The sequence below is a fragment of the Octodon degus genome, unplaced genomic scaffold, assembly GCF_000260255.1.
Source record: "Octodon degus isolate 3935 unplaced genomic scaffold, OctDeg1.0 scaffold00019, whole genome shotgun sequence".
Classification (NCBI taxonomy): Eukaryota; Metazoa; Chordata; class Mammalia; order Rodentia; family Octodontidae; genus Octodon; species Octodon degus.
The window spans coordinates 5460626-5473383 of NW_004524595.1; the positions used below are offsets into that span (position 1 = coordinate 5460626).

The 12758-nt window shown below is 48.8% G+C and overlaps 1 non-coding gene across 1 annotated transcript; it reads right to left on the bottom strand.

The window, feature by feature from the left end:
- Nucleotides 1–5414: 5414 nt before the first annotated feature.
- On the bottom strand, nucleotides 5415–5518 carry LOC111815662. Its single transcript, XR_002820323.1, has one exon. It is a non-coding gene; the product is annotated as a U6 spliceosomal RNA (small nuclear RNA).
- Between the last annotated feature and the right edge of the window lie 7240 nt (nucleotides 5519–12758).

Sequence of the window (12758 nt, forward strand, 5' to 3'; positions counted from 1 at the left end):
AAAAAATATTTGCAACTCACATGATGAAGAGCTAATGTCCTTGACATATACAGAGGGCTTAAAAATAGACATTTCGGCAAAGGAGTTATATAAATGTCTAACAAGTATGTGATAATTTTTCAATTCTTAGGGAAACCCAATGAAAGCTACATGGCATGCTACCTCATATCGTCTAGAATGGCTATAATTGAAAAAAGATGAAAATAATAAGGGTTGGAGATGATGTAGAGAAACTGGATCCTGTGTATACTGCAGGTCAGAGTCTAAAATGGCACCTACAATATTCAAATGATGGAACTAAACAAAAAAGGGGATACAGATGAATGTCCATTTTATATCTGTGTATTCAAAGTGGCTAGGATAGATATAGAGTAACATTCTCTTAATGAATAGAGGGATTTGTCCTAATGGTATTTGTAAATAGGATATCATGTCTGTATCTTGTACAGTAAATAACCACTAGGAAGAGTGTATGCAATGTGTTAATTATTGAAACTGTCCTACCAATTTGACTTGAAACTGTCTCATTGCTACTTGTTTCTCAATAAAATTATGGAAAAAAAGAAAATCAATTGTACATTATAAAATGAGAAGATCTACAGTAATTAACTACTAGGAAGAATGTATGCAATGTGTTAATTATTGAAACTGTCCTACCAATTTGGTTTGAAACTGTCTCATTGCTATTTGTTTCTCAATAAAATTATGGAAAAAAAATAAAATGAGAAGATATAGTGTGAACACAAAGTAAATGCTGAAATTTCATTTAATCACATGGTGAGTTAAGCCAACTAAAGATTCATCTGTTTTCACAATAAAAAAAATTTACACTAAAAAAAAAAAAAAGAATCTAAAATGGCAGCTGTTTTGGAAAACAGTGTGACAGTTCCTCCAAAGGTTAAACAGCATTATCATAGGACTAAGCAGTTCCTCTTGGAGGTATCTACCCAAGAGAAATGAAAACATTTGTCCCCTCAATGTGGCTATTCAAATACTTGTTCATGAATATTCATGGCATCATTAATGATTCATAATAGCCAACAAATGAAAATAACCCAAATGTCCATCAGCTGGTAAATGAATAAGCAAAATATAGTATATTCATACAACAGAATAATAGTAGCTACACAAAAGAATGAAGTACTCATACATATTGCAGTGTGGAAGAACCTGAAACTACTGTGCTAGGTGAAGGAAGTTATCCATAAAGGATCACATATGGCGTGATTCTATTGATATGATGTGTCCGGATTAGACAAAATGATTAGGAGAAAAAAGAGAAGTAGTTACTTGCCCCTGAGGATAGGTGTTGGAGGTGGACCAGGGTGAGGAGTGCCTGGATTCTTTTGAGGGGATGAAGTGACCTAAAATTAGATTGTAGTGATAATTGCACTACCTTGTAAATATAAAAAAAAATCACTGATTGTGTACTTTATATGGGTGAATTTCAAAAATTCAATACAAACAAAATCATAAACATAAAAGGAAAGTGGCCAATGAGTATAACCAGGTAATCTATGGAAAAGGAAGTACCTTTTAGGTCCATGAAAAGATGTTCAGTGTTGCTCATAAAAGGAGAAATACATGAACTAGCAGTATCGCTCAGTGACAGGGTGCCAGCCAAGACTCTGGTTTTGATCCCTAGCACTGCAGAAAAAGAGAGAAATACAAGTTAATACAATGAACATCATTTTCACCTGTTAAATGGGATGGTGTGATGCTGGCCAGGCTGCAGGAAAATTCTGTATACTGATGGTAGAAATCAAGAGAGTATGACCTCTGGAGAGGACAATTTTGAAAATCACACAACCTCACTGTGGGCCCCAAGTGGGGCTGCCATGTGCTTTGGAACTATTTCCATCAAGACTTCTTTTACATGAGATGACGAGGGCCTGCATACCTAAACTCTTCTTACGTGTGGCTTTCTGGTACATGAGATCAAAATGAATCCCAACTGGTAGTCCTGGCAAGTCTACTCCCAGGAATTTATTTTACTGTGTTTCCCTATAATACATTGGCTGATAGCAATGGCTGTTGGAAATGATGTAATGTCCACCAAGTGGAGAGTGGTTAAATAAACCATGGCAGCTCAGGATACTGCCACATGGGGTAGGCCGCAGTGTTGCTTTACACGAGCGTGAGGGTGCTCTTTACGAGCCAACGTGCAGTGATTCCTTGTGAGGTGTTAAGAGCCCTGAGAGTTGCATGCTATTGTGTGTAAAAATTGAAATATATGTAAGCCTTGTGTGACGTCATCCCTTTGTGTGGTGGCATAGCTGTCATCCCAGCACTTTGGCAGGAGGAGTACAAGTGTGAGCTCAGCTGGTGCAACATGATTTAGCAAGAACCTGTCTCAAAAATAAAATAAAATAAAATAAAATAAAATAAAATAAAATAAAATAAAATAAAGGGTGGATGTAGCTCAGTGTGAAGCACAGGGTTCAATCTCTAAACTTTTTTGTGTTTTTCATATTTTGTGTGTGGACACTTACTATTCAAAATGATAAACAGAATCAAAGATGCAGGACCAGGACTATGGATCACCCCAAGAATGGGATACCTCTTTCTCTTTACACGCATAGGAATTGAGAGGTGGTTTCAGATAGGCAGCTTCCTTACAACCAGGAAAATTAGGGGTGCCTGTTTTTGATGACCAAGAGCTGGCGTATGGTCCTGGAGACATATTGATTGATTGATTGATTGATTGTATTGATACTGAGCCCAAGGCCTTCTCAATGAGCTACATCCCTAACTGATTTTTTATTTTGAGACAGAACCTCATTAAGTTTCCCAGGCTGTACTCAAACGTGTAGTTCTGGGCCGGCCAGATAGCTCAGTGGACTAAAGTGCCTGCTCAGACAGGTTCAGGGACTGGGATTTGAACACTGGTGTGTGGTGCTGGCCTGCCCCTGGGGTGTGCTGAGACAGTGACTGAGACGATGTGGTGGCGCACTCCTGTAATAGCTCTTGGGAGGCTGAAAGCAGGAGGATCGCTGTGTCTGATCTGGGTAATGAGACCCTGTAGACCCTGTACTAAATACATTAAAACAAACAAAACAAAACAACTGTGTAATTCTGCTGCCTGGGCCTTCCAGAGTGCTGACAGGATGCTAATGCATGCCTTTACACTGGTCGCTTTCCCCTCTCTGAACCTGAAGTGGACCAGGTGACATCTAGGTCCCACAGATCCTAGGCTTTGCTCCTGCCACTTGGCACCTACAGGTTCGTTAGACAGCCGCTAGATGGCGGGCTGTCCCCACTGCTAGATGACAGGCACTGCTGGAGCTCAACCAGCTTTTAAAAATGACTGTGGGCCACCTGAGGGAATTTAACACCAAAAAGCAAACCTCCAGTTGAGGTAGTTTGAGCACTGAAGGATGCCTGGCTCAGGGAGATGCAGAGTAACAAACACCATCAATGGAAAGGGAGTCCTATCCCAGCCTTCCACCACCAGAGTATCAGTTTCTCCTGGTGCTCCCTCTACTGAGCTTGTCCCTCTTGGCGACTGATACGTAGGGCCCAGCTGGGAGGCTGGGAGAAAGGAGCCAGCCCCAGAAGGACTGATGGTGGGTAGGTCAGATGGCCGATGTCCTCAGCCAGGACAGAAGGACCTCCCACCTGCCAGAGGTTTCAGACTCCCTGTTGTTGGCTGAGGCAGAGAAAGAACCTCAAAGGGCGTGGACTGTGGAATCATGGGTGGGCAGGTCTTTTGGCTTCTCCAGGCCTCAGTTTCCCATCTGCAAAGTGGCGATAATTGTCATAGCTACCTTATGAGGTCAAGTTGTCAAATGTGACTAGCTGAAGTTGCTTCGGTAGTCTTTGTCCTCAACATACTAGAGAGCTCATTTATAGCTGCTGTGCAAATACCAGAGTAGAGATGCTGCCTCTATTGAGCATGTCCCTTCTTGGGGACTGATAGTCAGGGCCGAGCCGGGAGGCTGGAAGTCTCCTGGGAGGAAGAAGCCTGGCCCCAGGTCCTGGAGGCCAGAGCCTCCAACACTACCATTCTAGAGAGATTCCCCAGATGGCTAATGTGGACGTTCCCCAGATTTTCCTTTTTATGGGGACTTGTGTGGAAAGTACTGCATATCTTTGCTTAAAAGCAGTTCTGTTTAAGTGTTACAAAATGTAAACGCGATGGAGTAAGAAGGGAGGATGGCCTTTTAAAGAAGTTTTTGGCCAAAGCCAACATTTGAAGCTGCTGGAAACCACTAGGGCTGTTAATGTGTAATGTTTAGTGACTCTGGGCAAAGTGACCTTTTCTCCACAGCAGAGGTGGGCTTCGGTGGGAGAGGACATGGAGGGAAAGCGTGCTGCGTGAGCATAGTGCCAGCTGGAAGCTTCTATCTGTGGCTTTGGGAAGGGGCTGTTTTTGAGAGAAGGGGAAACTTTCTTGTTGCCACATAAAGGTGATATTTGCTCCCTGCTGAGGTTGTACCTCTCAGGAAGGGTTCCTTCTCTGTCTACCCAGCGGCCATTTCGGCTTGCTTCGGTCCTGCTAGGATCACATAGCAATTGTTTTCCCTTTTTCCAAACTAGACCCCAAAGCTTTCTTGAGAGCAGCGGATCTCAGTCCTTATTTTTCCAAATTAGTGCTTCCAGAACATTTTGGTTAAAGTGCAGCTTCTCGGTGCCCATTACCCAGCAGTTCTCCAGGGATGGGTCCAGCCAGCTAGTTCTGTCAGGCAAGGACCAATTCTAGCTGTCTCAGCAGTGTCTGATGTGGACCATCTTTGCAGGGCAGGGGTGGGGGTAGCATACAGGGTCCCAAAGCATGGGTTGAAGAGAGCCAGGAAAGTCCTTGGGGGCGGGAGTGGCTGAGCAGATGCGGAGCACATTCCCCGCCTAAGGCAAATAGCAGCAGGGCAGCCTAGGCTGGAGGGAGGTGGGTGGGGTGGAGGGACACTGCTGTTTCAATCAGACTCCCTGCCAGTTGGGTGACCCTAGGCATAGAGCTCAGCTTCTGAGTCCTCACCTATAAATTAGGGACAGTAATTTCTGCCTTGCACAGTGGCTGACATGGGACAAGCAGAGTAGTGACAGTTCTCTTCTTGCGTTAGATCCTTTGCACCAGGGGCTCTCAGGGGCATGGCTTCAGAGAGTCTCTGGGGCTCTGAGATAGGAATGGGGTGGGCTAAGCCTGCACCCCCTCACAGTGCCCCTATACACTTTTCTCTTCCAAGGGCCTTCCTATCCAACCTGGCCAGGTCTCCCCTTCCTTCCCAGCCTCTGGGTTCTGAGCAGTTGAAAGCAGACTCCTGGCAGGCTCCAAGGTTCTTATTGGACCTCTGTTTCCCAGGTTTCCTTCTAACTCTGGCCAAATAAAGCTTGTACAGTAGTCCCTTGCTATTTTGCGGTGGACTCACTGTTTTGCGGGTTTTGAAAATATAGTAATCTAAATTACTATTATTTTTTAAAATGTGAAATGCTTCACAAATTTGCGTGTCATCCTTGTGCAGGGGCCATGCTAATCTCTGTGTCATTCCAATTTTAGTATATGTGCTGCTGAAGCAAGCACTAATCTAAATTATTTAATGTGGATATTTCACTATATTGTAGGATTTTATAATACCATATAGTATACGTATGTTGTTAAATTATGTAGGTTTATGAGTTTAGAAAATGGTTAAGAACATTAGAAGTGTTTTTAAAGGTGTGGGAAAGGTTTATAAGAGTGTGGGAAGCTTTAAAATATACATAAATACTGAAATAAATATAATGCCGCTACTTTGCTGATTTTCACTTATCACAGGAGTGTCTGGGACATGACCTCTATGATAAGTGAGGGACCACTGTACAGTGACTGGCTCTGCTTTTGCTAACAGAGACAGGGATGCATTTGAGCTTCTGAGGTTCCTTAGCTATTAAGTGGTGGGGAGCTGAGTGGACAGGTGGAACCTGGCCCGGTCCAGCCTCAGCACCTTCCTGCAGGTGGTGGCTTCTCCTTGCCCCTGGAGAGGGGCCACTGTGTATTTGGGGCTGCTGGGCTAGCTGCCAGGAAATCTGGCCAGTGGGGGAGAAGGTGCTGCATGCAAATGTGAGCTGAGGTGAGCCAGGGAGCTCCTGCCTGGGGTTCTTCCTTCTCTTCTGTGCTGCAGGCTCTTTTTGGCCTCTGCCAGAAGGGAAGTAGCTCAGCCTTTCCAGCTGCAGTGAAAGGCCTGCTCTTGTGGCCTTGCATTTTCTCCACCTAAGCTGCCGTGGACAGAGAGCTCTCCATCCAGACAGCAGGTACTGGGTCCCCAAGATCTCTCAGGAGGGAGCAATGCCAGTGAGATCTTCCAGGAAAGAAACCAGATGCTCTGTTCCTCTGCTCTGAAACTGCCTCTGGCTCCCTGTTGCCAGCGGACTAACTACACAGCCTGCCTTGGTGGGTGCCTCTGAGGTCTCCTTTGCATCTCTCCCTTGTTCCCTTTCTCCTTCCCAGCTCTCGGGCTTATCTGTCACAGATGCCTGTTAGTGTAGGCACTAAGGAGGTAGACGTAGCCCAGACTCATGGCCCACTCTGTGCCATTCTCAGAGGAGACCCTGAGTTCTTCTCACTGCTGGGGCTCCCTCTGAGAGCCCCGGCTCCTGTTTAGGCTCTGCCCATGTTCCTGCGTGTGACATGCTGTACTTATCTCTTCAAGGCTCAGTTCAGGGCCAGCCCCTCCCATCCCCGGAGGCCCCCATGTCTCAGCTGACACTTGGCCCACACATTTACCCTGACTGTCTTCTCTCTGTGGAGCTCAGTTAGTCCTGTGGGTACAATCCAGGTGTGCAGGCAGGGATGGGCCCTGGTGGTCTGCCATGGGGCCTAGCTTCTAGCATTGGAGATGAATGTGTGTGGGGTCCCTTTGGGCAGACATTGGGCCCACCCAGGAGTGCAGGTCTGCCCCTGGACCTGTGGGTGCTTGTTGACAGCCTGGTCTGGAGAGCCACAGCAGGCCCTCAAGGGTGATACCTGGGGAGCCCTTGACTCAGGCTTCATATCCTTGGGAGAGGTGACTGAGTCAGAGGAGAGGAGATTAGTAGGTCCTGGGGGCATGGCTCATGGGACCCCCATGAAGCACCTGAGCAGTGGACAGTGTGCTCTAAAGTTGCCTGGCTGCGTGTGGTACTAGGTGGGTGGAGGTGGGGGACTGTCCTTGTGCCAGTGCACTCCGAAGCTTCAGGGGCAGGGAAGACAGCCCACCTGTCTCGAGAAGATGAATCACCCCCCACTTCCCCAGGAGCTCCAGCCCCAAGCAGCAGGTGGCAGGATGCCTGGCTCTCATGGCACCGTGGCCATCCCCACATGTAGGTGACAGTGCAGGAAGTGAATGTGGAGATGAATGGCAGCTACTGCATAGTGGGTTGGATGGCGTGAGACTTCAGGACTCAGGAAGGAGCTGGAAGGCTGATTATAAAACACCAAGTAACAGCCAAAGAAATGTTGTCTCCTGCTTCTAGGACCTCGCATTTACCCTTGCTCCGTGGGGCCTGGGTTTCCCTGTCTCACTAGGTATAGACACATGCTCCTGTCCATTCACCTTTGGACCCATGTGTGGCCTGGGCCAGCAACACTTTGTGGGGCCTCATGGTGGCTTGTTACAGTCATACCCCACGATACATCTCCAGCTTCAAGGGGTGCTAGAGACACCATATTATGGCAACCTGGGTTGGGGTGGGCAGAAGTCAGCCAGAAGCATCGATGGCCATTGGGGTACAGAGGTGTGGGGATTATTGCTGCCCAACCTGGCTAGGACAAATGAGTAACAGTGTGGGCGCCACCCTCATTTGATGCAGGGGATGGATCCCAAGGCCTCCAGCATGTTAATCCTGGGGATCTACCACTGAGGACACCTCCATAGGGCTGATTTCTTTTGCTCTGGATGTTTCTTGAGTCTTATCTATCCATCCATGTAGTTGCCTGTGTCCAGAGGCTGTCCCTTGGTATACCAGATAGCATTCCTCTGTGTCCATATGCCCTGTTTGCTTTCCTTTTTCCTGTTGGTGAACATGTGGGTTGTTCCTATTGTGGCCTGTCCCACAGAAAGCTCAGCAGCACAGTCAGGGGTCCCTGAATGAGCAGTGAACTCATTCTTAAATGCCCCTTTGGCCCTAGAATGGCTACTCTTGGGTGTGTCTCTCCATTGTCACTGTACCCCATGCCCTATCCTGTCTTCTGAGCTGTGTGACAAGGGGGCACATGCTGGCAGATGCTGGCCTGGCCAGGATCTGGTGCTCTGGTCACCACCCTAGCCTCACTGTAGAGGCTAGGACTGAACCATTTGCAGTTAGACAGGACCTTCAATATTATCTGAATGATGGTCCAGCTTAGTGGACAAGTTCTGTGCAAGGCTTGTCTGGGCTCTGCTTATAAACTTCCAGGTGCAGGCGCCTCTGCTTTGTACAGCAGCCCCACTTCTAGCTGATAGCAGAAAGCTGCTCCTCCAGTCCTTACCAGGGTGGGGTGGGATGGGTCTGGGCATGCCCCTTCCCCCTCTCTCCCATTGACTCCTACCACATGGCAGACTGTTCTCCCTCCCTGCCTCCCAGCAACCGCAGCATGCCCTACTTAGGCCCCAGAGAGGGGTCAGTCCATCTGTTCACTGTGACCTGCTGGAGAGGGCAGAATGACAGCAGATTCCCATTGCATCTCTGGTGCTGGATCTGGAAGCTTAATCCCAAATCACTTAGGTCTCGGGAATGCTGGAATGGTTTTGCTGCTGTTGACATCACTGCACCAACCTGCTGTTCCTTCACAGGGGCTAGGAAGGGTTGAGCTCAGTCCTGTGCTTGTGTCCAGAGGCTGCAGGGCAGTAGCCAGGGTCCCAGTTGCTTGGGGGTGAGGATGGGGCAAGGCTGGGAAGGAGCCAGAGGGGTCTTTGTGAGAGTAGAAGGTAGAGCCAAGTAGCCTTGGGTTCAAACATAGTTCTGCTACTGCCTAGTTGGGTTACCTTGGGCTGACCTCCCTGAGCCTCTGTAGAGAAGTTAGACAGGCTTAGGGGCACACTTCCTAAACATTCTTCAATCCACACACTCCATCCCCCACTGACCAAAGGACCATGGCTATTGAGTTGGGGTTTCCTCTGGCCAACTTCACCCTCAGTGCTCTGGAGGGTCCTTTGCTTTTCCCTGACAAGGACAGACCAGTAGCCTGAGAGAGGAGACAGGTCTCAGCAGGGAAGGGAATGAGAAGGGCAGAGCCCAGCTCAGAAGGTGGGAAGGGGTGTGGGCTGCAGTGCTTAGGGAAACGCAGCCAGCAACCCAGAGGAACTGGTGGTGGTGCCTGGTGGGGAGCTTGGGAAAGGTGGAGCTGGGTGGAGAAGCACCTGCTATTTTCAGCAAGCTGGAAGCCCCAGGCCAGATCACTGGCAACCCCAGTACTTGGGAGCTAATGTGACTGGAGACCAGCCACCTGCTGGCTTTGATTAAACAGACAATTTTAGAGCACAGATAAAAGGGATGTGGTGAGTAACTGGAGCCAGTAACAGTTCACCAAGAGCATGCTGGAATAAATGAATTAAGGGCCTCCCATCTGGTCCTGTCCTCTTTGATATTTTCATTAAAGGCTGGCGTAATGGCACAGAAGCCTGGATGATCAAGCCAGTGGGTGCTGTGGTGCTGGGAAAGAGTATGAATGGATTTAGTGTGCAACAGGACACCAACACTGGAGCATCACGAACGCTAGCCCACCAATCAGTGGTGGAAACACACAGTCTTGCATCCATGTGGAGCCACTTCTTGATCCAGTACGGGAGAGGCACACTTGAAGGTGGATGACAGGTGGTGACATTTTCCTTTGCTACCACAATGCATAGCCAAGGAGAGAGAGAGAGAGAGAGGGAGGGAGGGAGAGGGAGAAGGAGAGGGAGATGGAGAGGGAGAGAGATCCCCAGTAATGGGAGAAGAAGCAGGTCCACTTTGGTTGTGGGCTGTCACCCTTGAGGAAGAAACCTAATCATTTGAGGCATCAGGTCCCCAGTAGCTACTCCCAGACCCTACAAGGAGAGGAGATGGTGTCTTCTTCCCTACATGGATACCTGCTTTGGACACGAGCCTGCTTTCTGCCCCCTGTGCCTGTAACCAAGGGGAAAGAGAAGGGGACAAAGGACTGTTTGGGGGCCATCTGCACTTCCACTATCTGGCATGGTCAGATGTGTGAGTGTCCTGGGGGGGCAACCAGGAACAGAGCTGTGAGGACACTGAGTTGGCACTCTGTGGAGCAGGCTGAGAGACTCCTGTGTGGTCTCTGAGCACCAGCCCTTGGGTGATGGCCACACGTTGTCTTTTTTGTCTCTGTCATGCTAGGCTGTGGATGGCTAGAAACAGAAGGTGGGGACAGAACAGAATGTGCCTCTTTCTAAGTCCCTTGGGTGAAGGCACATTTTATGGAGAGGAGAACTGTTAGCATTTAATGGGTTTTATATTGATGTTTTCAACCAAACTTCTTTGTATCTATGAGTGGTTACAAATCTTTGGGACTGATCAGGGTGTCATGCAAGAGACAAGCATGGGAGATTCAAACTAAGGTTGCTAGAAGTCCTAAAAGGAAGAAAAATAAAATTATTTTTTGTGGTCACCAGGTTGAGACTATAATAATCTTCTCATAGGGGCCTGTGGGCTCTGGGGCCTTCACCTGCCAGTAACAGAAAAACCCACTTGGGTCTGTCACCTTTCATCTCCGAGGACAAGAGGTTCTGAGGTCAGCATTCCTGGTTCATTCCATGGCACTAATGTTCCTCTTCCTCTCTCTGTCAGCTTCATCATATTTATGATGTTTTCCCTCATAGTCACAAGATGATTGCCCAGTTTCACCTGCCACATAGATCTGGCAAGGTGTAATCAAAATGGAGTGTTGTTTCCTCCCCTGTGGTATTTTTTAGGAGGAGAAAAGCCTTTCCCAGGGCCACCCTCCCTGAAAGACAGTTCTGAAGAATCCCCAAAACTGACTGAAACCTAATCCAATCTTTGGAAAGATGTTTGAGGCTACTGTGTTTCTAGGGTTGGGGAATGACGAGGACCTGAGAAATCACCTCTGTCAACAGGCAGAAAGGTATAGGAATGGATTTTGTTCAGGTAACCAGCAGTGCTAGTCATAGTGGTCCAGGTGACAAACTCCAGGGCAGTTCTGGTGGGCTGCAAGCTCATTGTGAGGTGACTGCCTGCCTTCAGTCACATGCTCTGTGCTGGCAGAGGGGACAGTCACATGCTGTGTGCTGGCAGATTACACATGGCAGGTCAAGCTACAAGGGGAGAGGAATATTGAAACTTCCCAAGGAGGTGGTCAGGCTGGAGGGGATAGGGTGGGGTCTAGAAGTTCTGCTGCAGGAGATGTGGCTGAGGGACTTGGGTGTTTGTTTAGTCTGAGGTAGCTCTGAAGCACCTGTCTGGGGAGCCACTTGAATTGCTTGGAGTGACACTATGCCTTCCAGTGGCAGTCAGCCTGGAAGCAGTCCTGGTCTCAAGGGAAGGAAGATGCTATGGTCCTTCAAGCTGCTGTGCACAGAGTGAGGGGGCTGCTCGGAGTGGATACCTCAGAAGTGGGCAATTGGACCTGTTAAGGAAGCTGTGGAGGAGATTCCTGCTTGGGAGGGGAGTGGGTGGTGCATTCAGCCTGGATGTGGTGCTCCAGTCAGGGGCCCGCAAAGACAACTGCCTTGTCTCTCTGGCTTTCGTTGGTGGCAAGAGCACAGGCTACACAGAGTGCTAGGGCAGTCAGAAGCATCCTTAATGCTTTGGGGAACTAGGATTGATGCAGAATGAGATCTTTACTTCAGTGGCAGAGGACCAGAGTGAGGCCAGAGCACAGGGCATCCCATGTGGGTGTCTGCCCCAGGGCAACTCTGTTCTCCCAGGTTAGAACTGTGTATCTGAAGGACTTTTTTTTTTTTTTTTTTTGGTGGTGGGGGGCTGGCTCAGGATGCCTTCAGGGCAGGTCTGGTAAGGCTTGAGGATCTGGGGATCAAACCACAGCATCCTGAGCCTGACTGCTTTTTAGACCTGTGTATCTGGATGAACCCTGATTTTGGGGCCAGAGCAAAGCCAAGCCAGGGTCGTGGCCTTTTTCCTGCCATTCTACTGGTCTGGTGGTTAGATGAGAATATTCTGTAGTCAGGGATGACCAGGTCCCATGTGCCCTCTTCCAGGCAACAAGATCTGTGGCAGAGGGTATGTGGAGCGGGTGTGGTCAGGGTGGGCGTGATTTCCCCCAGGAACTTTTGTCCTTTCTGGCTGAAGGGCAGGGTTGCTGGCTGGACATCCTGCTGCCCTAGGCCCGAAGTCCAGGGCACAGGGTGAGGAGGGTGAAGTGTTCCTATTTCCGCATCTCCCTCGGCTCCTGGCTTCTTGGGATCACATTTACCTGCTCCCCTCCCAACCTAGGGGCCAGCCCAGTGAGTAGAGAAACCTCGAGCATGGTGACATTGGCTGCCCCCGAGCTCTTAGAACCAGGCTGCAGTTCTGGCCCTGCCTCCAGGCACCAGGGAAATACCTGGGGCTCTGCTCCTGCCCCAGTTGCAGAGGAGAATGTGAATCAATTGGGATGTGGCTTCACTGTCTGTGGAATGAGTGTGTTAATCCTCACCCAAATCATAGGCCTGTCCCGTTCTAAGCCCTGTCCTAAGGGTTGCCACCACCCACAAGGCCCTCCCTGTAGCTGGGAAGCTGAGGGGGTGGTGTGAGTCTCCCATATTTGTCCAGATGTGGAAGTGGTAATTTTCTAGCGTCAGAGTGACTCAACCCGAGATCAGCAGCTTGCATTTGAAATCAGTCAGAAAAGCCACTTCCCCCCCTCC